At 36.0% G+C, this 18,775-nt stretch overlaps 1 protein-coding gene across 1 annotated transcript in view; it reads left to right on the top strand.

The window, feature by feature from the left end:
• The window catches only part of Sgcz (sarcoglycan zeta), a 1,178,138-nt gene that overhangs the window by 386,211 nt on the left and 773,152 nt on the right, over nt 1–18,775 (top strand). The window lies entirely within an intron of this gene.

The following is an 18,775-nucleotide window of genomic DNA, read 5'->3' as shown; positions in this document are numbered from 1 at the left end:
CCCCTTCTTTCTTATGATTCCCTGTACTCTGCCAAAGGTTTGGTCATGAGTCTAATCATAATTTATTATTTAAGGAATTCCAGGTTTTTATTTATTTTTTATTATTATAGATATACTTGGAGATCCTCACCATTTTCTGAAAATTAGCTTTTAAAACCCATGCACACAGTTTTGTTTCTATTTGAGGTTCAGGTTTATTTTGACATAAACATAAATGCAATATAGGCAAAATGCAGAGATAAAATTGATACCCACTATATTAGTTTTAGAATTCACCCACCAAGGGAAAAAAATCACACAAGAGTGAGAAACTTTTTAATTTCTAGTTTATTATTGAAAGAAGTAGTTAATTTGTCTTATTATAATTTAAAATAACTGTTTGTAAGTTTATCACTTCTAAAGTTGATGTCTTTGTGAGCCTAACAATTACACTCACATGTGAAGAGCATGACCAGCTAAGGAAGCCTTGTGGCGTGCTGGGGGAAGAAAGCACATTGCCTGTACACAGTATGCTGCATACTAAACAAGACATTTATATTTAGAATTAATCAGACTCTTAGCAAAACACACTGTTTATTCAACCTGATGCTGCAAATTATTTCTTTCCATAGTTTTTGAAATCAGTCTGTCTAATGATCAAAAGTAATTAGTTTTTGCTGAACTCCCCACATGAAATTTAAGAAGGATAAAACAAATGGTTGGCCCCATTACAATTCAGTTTGTAATTATTCAGTTAATATTCTGAATATATGGTGGGTAAGAAGAGAATGTTTCCATTATTATATCTTTCCAAGTTACTGTCATTCATTTCCTTCTGTAAACATAAACATAAAAGAAAACTTGTAATTCCATCTGTCAGTTTTTTTTGTTGTTGTTTTGTTTTGTTTTTTTGTTTTTTAAACATTGTCTCCCTAGGTATCTGAGGCTGGAATTGAACTCATAGTCCTCTTACATTACACTCATAAATGGTGGGTTACAGGTTAGTGCTGTCATTATCTGGCATAATTCTACTTTTTAAGGACTATGTTAACTTAAGGTGGATTATAAATAAAAATAATTGAAGGCTGTACTGAGAAAACAGAAACCAAGACGTGGATAATGCACGAATAGCTGTGAAGAATACGTCTGAGTTTCATACAGGGCAGAGCGGCAACCTTGTGGAGTTGAAGTAGCAGGCCATCCACTGGGGCATGGTTAATATAACAGGAAGATACCTTGACAGAAAACAGAAACTCAGCTTAACAGTGAATGTCTAGTAGACTCAATCATTACCGAATTTGAGTGAAACATCAGTAGATGCAGCTATAGGTTCCTGCTTTGCCTCTTGCTTCCCAGTGGCCCCTGCAGACCCTGTTAATAATAATAATATTATATTATATTATTTAAGACTTACTGTTTTATTTTTATTCATGTATATGTCTGCGTGAGTGCCTGCCTTACCTGTGTGGGTTCCTGCTAAGGATAAAATGAGGTATTTAATCCTCTGGGTCCTGGACTGAATTCAGGAATTCTGGAAAAGCAAAAGCCAACAGCTGAGTCCCCCTGCAACTTCTAATAAAGTTTGGACAAATTTGTTGCTGTTGTTAATGTTGTTGGTGTTTTTGTTGTTGTTACTCTGGGTATTGAATTAAAGGCAGCATAGATACTAGCCAAGACTACACTACTATCCCTAGTTCTTAACCTGTAATTAATTATAAAGAACAATGCTGAGAATCAAAATAGAAGGTCTGGTCCTCATCTTGTGGTGCAGGTCAACCATTGAGAATGTGGATTCACAAATTTACCTCATTCTAAAATGTAGTTTAAACAAAAGGTACAAAGCGATGAGGAGTTGGGAGTTGATCTCAGAAAGAGGAAACAATAAACCAGAGACCAATCAAATATATAACTTTTTTGTAACTTCTTTTTAAAAATGATTAGTATCATTCATACATAAACATAATTCATATTATGTTAAAATTATATATAATTGCATAGATGAAGAATGGACGACAATAAATAATTAGAGATGTTTAAAAATAATTAGGTGTTGACAAGATGGTTCACAGGTAAGAATGATTGCCATCAAGCCTGATGACCTGAGTTGGAACCCAGGGACCCTCATGGTAGATGGAGAAAACAGCCTCCACAAATTGTTCTCTAACTTCCATATGTGTACCCACACATATGCGCGCACACACACACACACACACAAACACAAATAAATAGATGTAATCAAAATATTAAAGACAGTAATTATCTTGCAATTGGACCATAAAACATTCTTGTTTTATCTTGTCTGGGTAGTAGGACATAATTTATAAACATGAATCTGTAAATTCGTCTACCCAAAACCAAATAATGTTCCACACATGCAGGATGCAGACAAATTCAAACGATCCTGGTATGAATGAATAGAAAGGGATTTGAATTTGGAGGTACACTATAGGGAAGACTGAATCCAGCATTAGAAGAAACAAAACAAAACAAAACTGTTGCTATCAGGATCCAAATTGGTACAAGTAAGGAGATGTTTAATGAATATGCATAGGTCGATGATCTAGACAATCGCCTTTGGTGCAACTGGTTAATTGGGTGTGATAACTCCAAATAATTAGCATGTATAAAATGAGTTAATCCACTTTGTTTTAATACTACTTCCAGAAAAAACAATAATGTCCAAGCTACTAGGACAGTGTAGAAAGACTCGAATGTGATATTGATAAATCTAGAACTCTTTTTGAGGTTGTTTGAGGCTGGCAAGCATTCATCACAGCTGAATCTCTCTCTGCCCACATATGCTTTCATTCCCTCCCTCCCTTTCATGGGACATGTCCAATAACTATTCTGTCAAATCAGTTCCTGCTCAAAGACTATTGCCTTGAGAAACTAACCAGTAACAGGGTATATTGAGGTTAGGCATGTGACTATGAAACAAAACTCATAAAAGAAAAGTAAATAGTAGCTAATTTGTTATGTAAACAAAAGAGGCTACATGGGCCAATTGACAGGAATACTGTGCCATCAATAGTTAGTATAACTCAAAGATGCTGCTGTAGTTTTAATGTTTGATGGCCTCAAAACCTGGTCCTCAAATCAGCGCTGCTGTTGTATGTTGTGGACCTTTAGAATGTGTAGTCTTATGAGAGGGAACAAGCCATGAAAGAGACTACTGACTTCTGGTCTCTTCATGTTTCTAGAACAACTTTCAGATGACCAATTTGCCTAGCCATTTGCACATGCTATGATTCAGTGTAACATATACCTATGAGAAAGAAAAAATAACTTTGATTGTTGTACTCAGTATTAACTGAAAGGTGTTGAGTGTTTATGAATATTTCATGTGTTTTCATGAGTTGAATAAGATCCATTGTTATTATATTTCATCACAAAATGATGTTCTCAGAGTTAATCAACATATAAGTGGGAATGCCCATAAACTTCATGTGTTCTTACCCAACATCTGGTTTGTACTCTAACATTGTTTTGTTAAGGTATGTATTGTTAAAGCAATACCTTCTGAGAGCCAGCTGAAGGCTGGTGGTGGATGTCAGTATGAAATATGAGAGAGGATCTTACTATTTCCCACTTCTCACATAAGATTCCATGCACTCTGCCCAACAGTTGGCCATAAATCTCAGCATCTGCTTTGATTGTCTGCAGGACAGAGCCTTTCAGAGGCCCTCTGTGGCAGGTTCCTAGGTTGTTTCCTGTTTTCTTCTTCTTCTCATGTCCATCCTCTTTGCCTTTCGGGATGGGGATTGAGCATTTTAGTCAGGGCCCTCTCTCTTGATTACTTTCTTTAGATGTACAGATTTTAGTAGGTTTATCCTATGTTATATATCTATATGAGTGAGTATGTACCATGTGTGTCTTTCTGCTTCTGGGACAGCTCACTCAGGATGATCCTTTCCAGGTTCCACTTGTATGTGAAAATTTCATGATTTCCTTATTTTTCATTGCAGAATAATACTCCATTGTGTAGATGTACCTCAATTTCTGCATCCATTCTTCAGTTGAGGGGCATCTGGGCTGTTTCCAGCTTCTGGCTATTACAAATAAAGCTGCTACAAACATGGTTGAGCAAATGTCCTTTTTGTGTACTTGAGCTGCTTTTGGATATATGCCTAGGAGTGGTATAGCTGGATCTTGAGGAAGTGCTATTCCTAGTTGTCTGAGAAAGCACCAGATTGATTTCCAGAGTGGTTGTACAAGTTTACATTCCCACCAGCAGTGGAGGAGGGTTCCCTCTTCTCCACAACCTCTCCAGCATGTGTTGTCACTTGAGTTTTTCAGGAACTCCACAAGGAGAGCAACAGAACCAGAAAATTTGAACAGAGGGGTCTTCCCAGAGACTCATACTCAAAACCAAGTACCAGGCATGGAGATAACCTAGAACCCCTGCACAGATGTAGCCCATGGCAGTTTAGTGTCCAAGTGGGTTACATAGTAATGTGAAGAGGGACTGCCTCCGACATAATCTGATTGGCCTGCTCTTTGATAACCTCCCCCTGAGGTGGGGAGCAGCCTTACCAGGCCACAGAAGATGACAATGCAGCCACTCCTGATGTGATCTGATAGACTAAGATCAGAAGGAAGGAGAGAAAGACCTCCCCTATCAGTGGACTTGGGGAGGGGCATATGTGAAGAAGGGGGAGGGAGGGTGGGACTAGGACCGGAGGAGGGAGGGGCCTATGGGGGGATACAAAGTGAATAAAGTGTAATTAATAAAATAAAATAAAATAAAATAAGAAAAAAGAAATATGAGAGAGGAATCTAGAGAGACAACACAGGCGTTAAAAACACTTTCTATTCTTCCAGAGGACCAGAGTTGTATCCCCACATTCAGTTCTGGCAACTCACAATGGCCTCTGCAGCTCCAGGTCCAGGGAACATGACATCTTCTTCTGGCCTCTTTAAAATATCAAATAATTTATCTAGCTATGTATAAATTGAAAGAGGCTCCCATTGCTTATTGTTTCTACCTCTATGAGTAGTTTTAAATGATGAAACTTCTTCTAGCTATTAACTGTTTTCACCAATGAGCAAGACAAAGCCTAGTCAGTCGGATTTATGAAAATGTGGAGTTTGAAGTGCTAGAGTTATTTGGACTTCCTTAGCACCGTACTCTCATCAGCTGCTCTTTGAAAGTCTTTCCCCCTGTGGCTCAAGCAGAAATCCCACTCCCCTTTTTATTTTATTGCTGCTGTTTTCCATAATCTGGGTTATTGGTGAGACACAGTTTTTGGCATTTTTTTTTTAATTTTGTTTATACTCTTTATAACAAGCCCATGGAAATCATTCTATTTAGTGATTTCATTTGCTCCGTTCCTCCTATCGATCCTGACACAGCTCTTCTGAAATTTATTCTGTACGTATGTTTCTTCAGTCAACAGCATCCTTGCCATTGCCATGTCATTTACGATGATATTAACATTCAACTTTGATATTGCATATTAGCCATCTGTCCTCATTTCCAGCCTATTAGAGAATGCAGGGCACATGAGCACCATATCAGAACCCTAGTGCCACTCATGTCCCCCATCTGGTTACAAAAATATGCACACTATTCCTTTGATCCCAAATCTCTCCCTTCTTTTTCTGTTGCCGTATTTTATTATTTAACATAGCAAATATATTTACAAATTCTAGGGAAATTATAGATAGCATTTTTCTATAGTATGACAGACTCTTAAAAATAGGAATGTCTTATGAAATATTTTTAATACAAGGTATCAATTTGGGTCTTCTGAAGTTAACACGACAGAAAGGAGGAAGAAAAGAGACAACAGCTCTGCTTCAACTTCCAAGTAAAAATCATTGTGTGCTCTGTCAGAGTTTTAAAGTTTCTAAAGCAAAGAGTTGTGTGCACTTAGATCATGGCTTGACTGCCTCGAATGCGGAGCACAGAAGCCACTCAGTTGCAAGAGAGGCTGTGCTTATGTTCTTACAGCAGTTCTCAACCTGTGGGTTGTGACCCCATGTGGGGTCTTATATCAGATGTCCCGCATATCAGATATTTGCCTTACAATTCATAACAGCAGCAACATTACAGTTATGGAGAAGCAATGAAAATAATTTTATTGTGTGGGGCTTCACCACAACATAAAAATTAAAGCATACTTTTTTTTTCAATGCAGTTTATAAGGCATACTTTTGAAAGCATCACAGCATTAGGAATTGAGAACCACTGTCCCAGAGATTTTTGAGGAAAGGGTGCTCTGTCTCAATTCCAAATCAAAGAAAAGCTCCCCAATCCACTTACATGTAAGGGACACGAGTGTAATGCAAACAGGAAGAGGCTTTGACTCACTGGAATCATGGCAGGCCACTGAATTATGATTTGCCTCACCATTGCTTTCATAATACATACACCAATTTAAAATGGTGCAGAGACAGCTAAGTGGTTGTTACCGTTCTTGCATAGACCCTGAGTTGTCTTTCCCGAATCCATGTTGGGTAACTGCTCACAACTCCAGCTGCAGGAAAACGGATGTCCTTGCCAACTGTGAACAATTGCACTTATATGTACACACTTACATACAGGCTGTACATATAGCTACAATTTCAAAAATAATTAGGTAAATTTAATTTATAGAAAACTAAATTGAGAGATTCAATTGTGAAACTACATTGACTTTCTCTTAAATTCTCACATGGGGAATCTAAAAGAGAAGGGACACATTTCTGTTTGTCAATGAAAGTTCACATAGGTCATCATTAAACAAAATATTACTTTATATGTTTTTAAATGACATAATATTGTATTTGTGCTTAAGCATATATCTATGTGCTGATTGGCTTACACTGAATTGAGATATGCTTAGTCTTATCTGGGTGAACAGGAAAGATTAATTGAGGAAATGCCTCCATCAGCTTGTCTGTAGGCAAGTCTGTCAATTATTTTATTGATTAGTAATTGATAGGGGACAGTACCATCCCTGGGAAGGTGGTCCTAACTTATAGAAGGCAGCCTGAGCAAATCTTGAGGATCAAGTCAGTAAGCAGCTTCCTCCTTGTTGTAGGTTTCAGTACCTACTTCCAGATTCTTGTTTTAAATTTATGTCAGACTTCTCTTCTTTTTTTTTTTAAGCAGAATTATTGTTTATTATGATTAAGATGAGGTTTTGCTGATTAAAACATGAAATGGGGATGAACAACACTATTTCCCCCTAGACCTCAGTTATTCTGTAATACTTTGTTTCAGTAGTCTCTGCATGTGTTTCTGGTTTCTGACTGGCATGCAATGGACTCCCACTAAGTAAAACCGAGCACAACATGAAGAGTAAGTAATCATTTGCAGCTTGATCAGGCATAAGGATATTGACAGACAGCAGAAGCACGCTGGCAGCTTCCCATAGGTTCTATCCTTAAAGTGATCAAAGCCATATTGTAAGCATGCAGATAAAGCAGCAAGATCACACAGGAAAAGAAAAGAAACCAGACTTCTCTTCTTAGTGCAGTGTTGCCTGGAAGTGCCAGACAAAATAAATCTCTTCTCCCCAAGGATTTTTTGGTCATGGAATTTTACCACTGTAATAGAAATCCTAACCAAGACAATCTAGAAAATCATTGTACAGCCCAAGTTTGAAGAATTATTCGGTTTCATTGTTATGTTAAAATCTACATTTAAATCATAGATACATCCTGAAGGGTTTTTTTTTCTTTTTTTCTTTCTCTCCTTCCCTGTCTCTTTTTCTCTACCTGTCTTTCTGTCTCTCTCGTGGAAATGAAAGCCTGTTTCACCTGAAGGATGACTGCTGCTCTTAACATCAACAATCAGGATGCAATTATTCTATGTAAACATGTTATACTTGATTTGATCTTTAATCTGGTAACATTTTTATGTCTATCATTAAATTTGAGTGTCCACAGTACATTAACTAAATAGTTAATGCAAATAAAGGTTATTTTCAGAAGAAAAAAACAAAACAAAAAAAAATTTGTTTATTGTTTATTTTGTATAGGTTGTAAGAGGATAGAAATTTCATTTATATTAACTATGTTGTCTACTTTGAGAAAAATACCACATTGGAATAGATAAATTTCTTTATTCTAGTAATTTGGCCCATTAGGATTTCATTTTATATCAATAGTGAGCTCCACCCTTCTTTCATAAATGACCATTTCCAGCAGTATTTACAATGGAGTTTTGCAATTTTGTGAGATGGTATCATATCCTGTAGATGTTCAACATCTTAAGGTCAACATTTCAAAGAAACAACTAAATTTTTACGCCCAATAGAACTTGCATGTGTTTTCTCATGCCCTTGAAATAGCTATGCATGGAGAAAACACATGTGCAAACCATATGACAAAGATGTCTCTCTTTATCTGTCTGTGTATGTCTATCTGTGTGTTTAAAACAAAGGCTTCAGATTAAATTTTTAACCCATTGATTCATAATTTTTCATATGTAATATTTAATCTAATTTACTCTTCTTGTCCCCTCTTCTCTCCTTCCCTCTGCAGCAAGTGGATTCTTCCCAAGTTCCCCTCATTCTTTAAACTCACTATGGAGGGAGCTCTAGATGGGAGTGTATTTACTTGAAAAATGCTGTTATACCAGAAACTCCATTTCTGTAGAATATGACTGCCTTTCCCTGCAACTTATTCAGATCATCTGGTAGAGGCAAAAACTTAGCGTTCTCTTGGGACATATGGTAGAATGCTGACAGGCACAACCTTGGCTAGGTCTTGTTCCGTAGGTACCATTACTACAAGTTTATGGGTGCAACAACTATGTCCCATCCAGAAAAGCATATTTTACAAAACCACTTATTTTCTAGCTTTTGTCTTCTGCCTATCTCTTCAACGATTTTCATTGATGATGAATGGAACAATTGTCTGGTTTAGGGATAAGTGCCAAGAGTTGTTTGATTTTAGTATGTTGGACAATATGTTATCATGCAACCAAGTGTGTGTTATCTTCAGTAACCAGATCTTATCATCTAGTTCTTGTGTACAACCAAGAGGAATGGCAAGGCATGGCATTATTTCAGTGCCCTTTGGGATCACCCTGATGAACAGCTCAGTAGGAGGTTCCCCTTCCCCACAATACCATTATTTTTTTTTTTATTAATAACCCATGGATCCAAGCTGCAGTATTGTCTAGCCATACATGGTATCACCGATCATTTTTTTCTTACAATATTTTTAACTTGCTTGGAAGACAATGAGTGACCGTGTCATTTCACAGATCTTTTGTTTTGTCCCCACCCTGTTTTTAATCTTCCACACATTCCATTGTGTTTCTGTCTAAACCTGTCTACCCATGGCTTTCTTCCTCTCCTTTATCAGTATTTTACCAGACTCATTCTCTTCAGAAGTCTCCTCCCCCAGTGACTATTTGGTCTGTATAGTTACTTCGGGTTAAACACACAGAACTTAAATTTCAATAATTGCATCATGTAAAAGAGCGTGATATGTATTTTTGTGCTTGAATCAACTCACTTTGCATATTTTCCAGTTGCACCCACATACCTGTATTTTCAACATTTTAGTTTATGTTCGCAGTTTAATAAAATCTTGTTGTACATGTGTACTACATCTGTGTTATCCACTCATCAAGTGAGGAGGGAAAGCTGAGTTGATTTTATGCTCTTGCTCTTGTGAGTATAGCAGCAGTGAACATGATGTATAAGCATTTCTATGGTAGAATACGTAGGCATTTAGGATATTCCCAGGAGAGATATCACTAAATCATTTGGCAAATCTTTTTCTTTCTTTCTTAGAACTCTTTACACTGATTTTAATAGTGGTTGCATAATATTCTTTCACAAATAATGTATAAATGTTCTTTTCCCACTGTCTGGAGTGAGATAGAATCCCAATATAATTTTAATTTGAACTTTACTGATAGCATATAATGTTGAACATTTTTAATATTTTAATGTTGAACATATTAGCTTTTAATAATTTCTGTTTTGAAAACCTTTGGCAGAGTACAGGGAATCATAAGAAAGGAGGGGAGTTAGTCTGATGGGGAAAGGATAGGAGCTCCACAAGGACTAAATATATCTGGGCACAGGGTCTTTTCTGAGACTGACATTCAACCAAGGACCATGTATGGATATAACCTAGAACCTCCACTCAGATGTAGCCTGTGGTAGCCCAGTAACCAATTGGTTTCCCATAGTGAGGGGAACAAGGACTATTTCTAACAGGAACTCAATTGCTGGCTCTTTGACCTCCCCACCCCATAAGGGAGGAGCAGTCCTGTTAGGCCACAGAGGAGGGCTTTGCAGCCAGTCCTGAAGATACCTGATAAAACAGGATCAGATGAATGGGGAGGAGGTCCCCCCCCATCAGTGGACTTGGAAAGGGGCACGGTGGAGATGAGGGAGGGAGGGAGGGACTGGGAGGGAATGAGGGATCAGGACACGGCTGGGATACAGAGTTAATAAAATGTAACTGATAAAAAAACAAACAAACAAAAAAACTCTCCAGTTAGTTTCAAAGTCAATTTTAACTGAGTCATTTGTTTATAATATTCAGTTATTACAGCAACATTTCTTTAAAGTCAAAACTTACTTAATATTTAATTGTGTGTATACCTTGTCCAAATCAATTCACCTTATTTGGTGTCTAATTCTATTCTATTGACCTGGGTATGCATCTTAATGCCAGTACTACATTGTCTCAGTTACTTTGATTTGGTTTCATAGCTTTGATTGGAAAAATTTTAAAGAAAAAAATAGCCTTTTTGATATGTTTATAAATTTCTGTCAAAAGTATAAAAAAAGGATCATGGGATAATAAAAGTGATTATCTTTACTTTGAACATCAGCTTTAAGATTTTATGTTAATATGTGTCATGCATCATGAATATTTAAGCATTTTAATTTATGTGTGTCATCTTCAATATATCCCAGTGTTAGAATTTTCAGTGTATATATGAACGTTCATTTGTTTGAATACACTGACACCATTTCATTCTTGTACTTCTTTAGTAAATTTATTTTGTATAATCTCTTGCTTTTATTTTTATTAAAAGTTTAATTTTATTGAGTTCATAATCAGTGTCTATTGACTTTATTTTAAAAATTCATGTGTGTGTAAGAGAGATAAAGAAAATCCAACTTTTGATTTTATGATTTTTTAATTGTTTATTTGCTTATAATTAGTTTAGAGACTTAACCTTTTTCTTGTTCTGAAGAGGAAGTTAAGTTAGATGATTAGAGACATTTTTCTTCTTTCTAAAAACTTGGCATGTTCAGCATTATATTTCCCTTTGTGCAGACTTAACCTGAGTTCTGTACATTTTAAAGACCTGTTTTCATCATTAAGCCATTACTGTCACATGTTTCCTTCTTTAACTCATTGATTTTTCAATATGTGCTGTTAATTTTCTATGTATGTATGAAAATCACCAGACCTAAAAGCTTGAGCAAAGTATTACTTGCTTTCAGAGTTCTGGGAATTCCTAGCATATAAGCACTTGTACACTCTGGTGTTCTTGTTAATTCCAAGGGTTCTGAAATGGTTAGTGCTCATTATTTTCTCCACTTTGCTATTGTTTGGAAGAATGGCAGAATTTATCACTCTGCCCTTTTGAGTGTTGATTCCCAGGACAGCTCTTTTGATCTTTACAAAGAGTGTTAGGTTATAATAATATTATTCCTACTTTTCAAACACAGAATTAGTGTATAACTATGAAATAGTTCTCTCAAGATTGTATGGCTTGTTTATAATATATCTAGAATTTAACCCAGTGTTTTTCTTCTTTTTCCAAGTTCTATATTGTTTCTACTCTACCTTGGCTGCGCACTTATTTTCCAGCTACTTACTTGAGGGTCCTTGACCTAAAATAAATTCTGGAGAGGATTGTCCCCAGTCTCTCATTTCACAGCTGAAGAAACCATAGCTGGAAGCAACATTTTATTGCTTACTTTAATATATGACTTTTTACTGTTTGACTCCTGACTGCAATCAGGTAGTAAGCTGACATGCTCCTTATAGGCTTGTTATATAATAAATATACATTTGTTAATATTATACACATTATTTTTTATTTCATTATAGGGCTGCATATTTCATCAACTAAAAGGTCAATGCTCTATTGAGCTACATTAACCAAATATTGGCTTTCTACTATTACTAATATTGAGAGGCTCAGGAGATAAAAAATATAGGGAGACCAGAATGAAACTTTGACCAAAGGCTTCCAGGTTCTTGTCATTGCAAAAGAAAAAAAACTCAGAGATAAGAAGCAGTAAGGAACAGAGGGGTTTATTCCAAGGCAGCAGCACCCAGTAACTGTTACATGCAGACTTTATCAGGATAGGGATGGCACTGAATTTTTGGAAAGTTTAGTAACTGTGTGAAATTGAATTGAGGGGAGGGTTATTCATGAATTAACTCAGAGAAAACATGAGGAATTCTAGGAATGTATCAGAATTTTCCCGGAGTGGGATTGTTCCCTTTTGCTGCCCTTATATGGGGTTTTCAGATGTGAAGACAAACCCAGTACATGATGTCAAACTTCAGTTTTGTAAGACTAATCAGAGAGAGGCCATCGTGCTGGAGCAAGGGCAACTGTGTGCTGCTATGCCCTGCTGGTTTATGGTGATTTTATATATACATTTACTTGTGAATAGTTACATGATGCTCAGTTGTACTGAGGCTCTGAGGTTGCCCCTTCCTCTGCCTACCATGCTGCATTTTCTGACTTTTTGCCCTGTGCTTTTCCGTTAACTTACTGTTTCTTTATAAGAAAAGCACAACATATTCAACAGGTTAAAGTAACAGCTAGAAATCAGCTCAGCCTACTGATCAAAATCCAGGTTTGAAATGGTTTATCATTTTAGATTCTGACATCAGCAGACCCAAACTGGTAAAAGGATTTATTCCCATTTACAACTCTGGTATGCTCTTCCAAATTATCAAAGCATGAGAGAATTTACTTTTTTTTTTTCATTTCATTTTATTTTTTATTAATTACACTTTATTCGCTTTGTATCCTCCCATAAGTCCCTCCCTCCTCCCCTCCTGATCCCAACCTCCCATCCCCTTCTTCAAGCATGCCCCTCCCCAAGTCCAAGTGGGTTCCATAGGAATGGGAAGAGGGACTGAGGGACTGCCTCTGACATGAACTGATTGGCCTGTTCTTTGATCACCTCCCCCTGAGGGGGGAGCAACCTTACCAGGCCACAGAAGAGGACAATGCAGCCACTCCTGATGAGATCTGATAGAGTAAGATCAGAAGGAAGGAGAGGAGGACTTCCCCTATCAGAGAATTTACTTTTTGGAGGGATGGGCTGTTACCAACTCCCTGAGATTAAACTCCATTCTTGCCTCTTTTAACTTACAAAAGAATTTCCATTTCATATTTCTAAACAATGGCTTGAATATGCTGCCTCTCTAAGAGTCATGGTAAAAACTTCATCTCTAGTGCAATGGTAATAAGAAATGTGGTCTTGGAAAGATGACTAAACTCAAAGCAGACACTAACCCTAAATTTTGATTTTCGATGTTTCAGTCCCCTGAACTGTAAGAAATGAATTTAAATAAGTATTTTTGTGTTGTTTTGTTAAACTTACCCAGTCTCAGTTTATAGCAGCAAAGAAGGACTATGATACTTTTTTATGGTTTGGATTTTTATCAGAGTAAATTCTTGGCTCACTTATGTACGTCAGGTTCAGCCTATGTAAAATCTTATTCACAAAATGAATTGCGTTGGAGCTTTAGTTGCATTGCCAATATTTTTCATGATAGATAAATAGGTGGTGGCATAAATGTGGGACAAATAGGAACTAAACTTATAAGACAGGTATCTGTTGTGCTCTTTTGAATTCTGCCTAACATGGGAGATGTAAATTCTTTCTTTCGAAACTTTTAGTTCTATTTCAAAGGATCAATGTTTGTATGCATTCACCAGAATTATTACATGTTCATGTGGTCTATACTATTGTCTCTGAGTTCAAGAGAAGCAGCTTTCCAGTTCAATCTGGGTTTGATGTCAGAACAATGGATAGAATATGCATACCAAAAGAGACATCTAAATGAAACAAAATGTATCTCCATATTTACTTTACTCACTGTTATCTTTTAGACAAAGTCAAAAGGTATTTTATATTAGTTTGTAAAAAAAAACTATTTGGAAAATAATTAAAAGTTTCATCCATAATGCACATGATTTTATTCGTAAACATTTTTCTTTTATAAAATTGCAATTAGCTCTACAGAGAAGTGCTTCTGTGAGAGACCAGTTAATAATGATGTGCCTATCCTTGTGAGACCTGATAGACTAGTATCAGATGGAAGAGGAGGAGGACCTCCCCTATTAGTGAACTGGGGCAGGGCATAGGTGGAGAAGAGGGAGGGAGGGTGGAATAGGGAAGGGACGAGTGAGGGGGCTACAGGTGGTATAAAAAGTGAATAAACTGTAATTAATAAAAATTAAAAAAAAATGTATGCGTAGTCATCCCATTGAATACAGAGGGTCGGGACAATTGACTTTTCAAAGGTTCTAGTATGTCTAATTAAACAATGTAGCAGAGCAGGCAGACTGACTAAAATAAGACCAATTATTGCATAAAGGTATTGAAATAAATGAACTACCTCAAGGGAGGGCTTAAAGACCTGATTGCAGAGGATTATTTCATCTTTAACCATAAGAGCATGTAACTATATCTCCACAGACAGATAAATGGGAGGATGTTCAGTTAGAAAATATATTCACTGTGCTTTCTCACTCTTGGGATTTGTAATTATTTTTATCCTATTTGTGTCTAAATTTTATGACAATGGTAACACTATAGACCAGCATGCAATCTTTGCTGTTATTTAGCCAATCTATTTCTAGTAGTTCCAGGACCCAGTAAGAAGAAAGATGGAAAAAAAAAAGGACTTGTTAAAATCACTGACTTTCTAAAATTTGAATTCCAATGGAAAGGTTCTTTTTTCTAATGAGGTAAGCACCAAACCAAGTGTGTTTTTTGTTTGTTTGTTTGTTTTTAATATGAAAGCAATCTTCTTTAAAGATCTAAATGAATTCAGGCCAACCAATAATAGCTGAAAGATCTAGGGTCCCTCACAGAATGAAAATGAGAACCAACTTTATCTAGTCTGACTTTGCCTAGGGCTGAGCTCTAGACTTGAATTGATGCAGAGATTTTGTTCCACTGATTAGTCTAATTCACCCATGAGCCTATCTGAGTTGACCTCTGAACAACCACTCCTCTTGATCTTAAATGGGGAATATCTGTATTTTTTTAATCTATAATTTTTCCAAAAGGCCACTTTCTAAAGACAGTGTTAAACATTCAGAGGTCGCTTAAGATCAGTAGTGAGGTCTATAAAATAGAGTATGTCTTTGAGGAAGTTTACAATCAATATGATTGAAGGTATGCAATGTGATAAAAATTGTTAGGCTTTATTAAGATAATTAGGTTAAACTACTATACACATCAAATATTTATCCAGGGCATTTTAAAATAACAATTAGAAAATAGTTACCTTTATGGGATTTCATATCTTTTGTCTTAGTCTCCCAGCTATGTTAACTTTTATATGCCCTGTTTAAGCTTCACCATGTCTGCCAGCAGCAAGCATCTTACCGTAGATAAAGTCCTCTCCCCCTCAGTTAGGTTCTTTATTAAAATATTTAACCAGATTTTGACAGAGTATATCTTATGGCAGAATATACCTGCTCTCTGAAATCATTCATTATTCATCAAGTTGGTCAAGTACTTAAAGACAGTTTATTAGAGAAAATTTGATTTTTTCATTATATCTGACTCTCGAAATTCATTCTGGCCAATTTCAGTAGTTTTAAGAAACAACAAAACAAAACAAACAAGAACAACAAATTTTGGGCTGGAGAAGTGACTCACCCATAAAGGCTTAGCACCTAACCACAAATATAAAGAGACCCGATAAAACAGAGTCAGATGAAGGGGAGGAGGTCCTCCCCAATCTGTGGACTTGGAAAGGGGCAAGGAGGAGATGAGGGAAGGAGGGTGGGATTGGGAGGGAATGAGAGAGCAGGATACATCTGGGATACAGAGTTAATAAAATGTAACTAATAATAAAAATGAAAAAAAAATTAAAAAAACATATCACAGAAAAGAGAAATGTGTTTTATTTTATTTTTTATATGCTACTATAGTCAGGCTAGCATCCTAACAAATAAACAAATTTTAAAATGACTAAAATAACAAGGATCTATAAAAAAGAATGATAATAGCTCATTAGCTGCATACAGTAACCTATAGTTCTCCCAATTTTGTCTTTACAAGATATTTTTTAATAAAAACAAGGACATTTAGTTGAATATGTAAGGATCTATAGTGCCTTCAGGTTACATGGATGGTTAAGAAGCATTTGTGCTAACATTGTGTGGTTTAAAGAATTGCTTACACATCTCTGTATTGTACTCAGTTAACCAGGAATGAAGAACATTTTTCCTTGAGGCCAACTTTCATTGCATAAAAAATGCTGATTCTGTTACCAGTGTGTAAGTCCAATTAAACAGTGTATTTGTTCAATCACTCTAGATATTAATAGTAAGCACTTTTATAGTAAAAACTTATAATTATAGACAGCACTTCTAATACTTTTGAACTTCTTAGAGAAACAATAGATGAAAAGTGACATAATTATATTTCACAATGTAAAACTGTGAAGTTTTGATGTTCCTTATAAAATGATATTTATGTAGCAGATTGCAATCCGTATAGTTTTTCTAACTTTATATTTTGTGGACTTGTGCTCCTTGTAAATTTAATATTGATAAATGCCTTGTAAAGACTTGAATTAGTCTATGTAAAACAGGGTTCTGATTGAAATTAAGTAATTTTGTAAAATGCCGTCAGTTACCCAATTTAGTCATTCTATTCATTAATTCTTTCTTAGTCTGCCCATTTAGCCTGGTAACACCATAAAAATGGAAGATTTAGAAAGTGCACTGTTTGGTAGGTAAACGTAGTAAGTAAACAGTCAAGGTAAACATATTTTGGTCAGGATTTTAGTTGACGTGCATTAAAGCTATGCTGATGGCTTATAGAAAAATTAACCAATTCTTGTCCAGAATGGTAAGTGCTGGTAGAGCAAAAAGAGAAGGCGTAAGATCCAAGCAGCTCACCAGGAAAGCAGAGATGGCAGCTGACACGTGGGCAGCAGCTATGAACATGCTTCCTCTGCTCTATTCCCGAGACTTATCATCATTCTTCACACAGGATAGGTTTCAATATGCCAGGGAGATTAGAACTCTAAGCATTTTATATATGAAAATTCTGAAGCTGATATATTAATTTTTGTAAGAATAAGGACCAGTTGGTAAGAGCAGACTATGTACTTTACAATTACAATATCAAAACAATAAGAATGTTTGATATTGATTTCTAATAGTTGAAAATAAAATAAGTAAAGGGAAATCATAACTGTTTATCTATAGTAAAAATTAAGCTCATTTGTCCCTTAGAAAAGAATTATTTTAAAACTGATAATACAGTTCATTAGTCTTTTAAAAAATACCAGTACTGACACTGAGGAAGAAGTGACAAAATGCTATTCCAAATTCACAAACACAGAAATAGCACCACACATCCTTTATTTTAATCATAGGAAATTTTTTATTGCATTTTGCATGAAACAGAGAAAATTTAATATTAGTGTGTAACTTGTGGAGATTCTTTTCCTAACTTTATGCTTCAAGGTTTATGCTGGAAAGCAAATAGAACTTTATTAACAATCTTCTATAAAGAACCAAAATTAACATCTTAAATCATATTCAATGCAATTTTCTTCACAAATGTAACGGTTTCTTCAGAGGCAGGTGCTTGCTAAAGAGTTTCCAACATGGAGTGATCCCTCAACTGCTATTGGTGACAAGTACCTACCTCCATAGGCATATTTAATTTATAAATTAACAGTTATTATTTGTTCATGAAGAATTATCCCTTTACAAGCGTTTCGCTGGGGTATCCTTTTAATTGGCTAACTCCCCAGATAATGTGAAACAGGACTCCACATTGCAGAAGTCCTTCCCGAAGAACATACAACCTCTGAACTTCACTGTTGAAAGGGCTCCGAATTAAGTCAGAATATATGAAACAAAAGAAGCCTATGTGCCCATTTAATGAACAAACATGTGTGCTACATCCTGCAAGTACTCACAGTCAACTCATATTGTTAACTGACTATACAAATTTGGAAACTCATAGGAGTTTATTGTGCTCCTTTTATTATTATTATTATTATTATTATTATTATTATTATTATTATTATTATTGACCACAGAGAAAGAGGAAATTAAAGCCAATGTTGTTTTGACTATCATTTAAAGAGATGGAGCAGGAAAAGATATAACCTGGAACTTCTGCTCGGATGTAGCCCGTGGTAACTCAGTAACCAAGCGGGTTTCCCTAGTAAGGGGAACAGGGACTATTTTTGACCGGAACTCAATGGCAGGCTCTTTGACCTCCCCACCCCCCAAGGGAGGAGCTCTCCTGCTAGGCCACAGAGAAGGACTTTACAGCCAGTTCTGAAGATACCTGATAAAAAAGGGTCAAATGAAAGTGGAGGAGGTCCTCCCCTATCAGTGGACTAGGATAGAGGTAGGGAGGAGATGAGGGAGGGAGGGTATGATTGGGAGGAATGAGGGGGCTGGATACAGCAGGGATACAGAGTTTATAAAATGTAACCAATAACAAAAATATAATAGTAATGAAAATGAAGCACATGTAAAAATATAATAGTAATGATAATAATTAATAATAAAGACACCAGGATCATTGTTAGAGTAAAGGTTGTCAGGAGTCAGCGCAGTGTCAAACTAGAATATAACAAGTAA

The sequence above is a fragment of the Meriones unguiculatus genome, chromosome 4 (genome assembly GCF_030254825.1).
Source record: "Meriones unguiculatus strain TT.TT164.6M chromosome 4, Bangor_MerUng_6.1, whole genome shotgun sequence".
Taxonomy (NCBI): domain Eukaryota; kingdom Metazoa; phylum Chordata; class Mammalia; order Rodentia; family Muridae; genus Meriones; species Meriones unguiculatus.
This window is presented reverse-complemented; position numbering and strand designations above follow the sequence as displayed.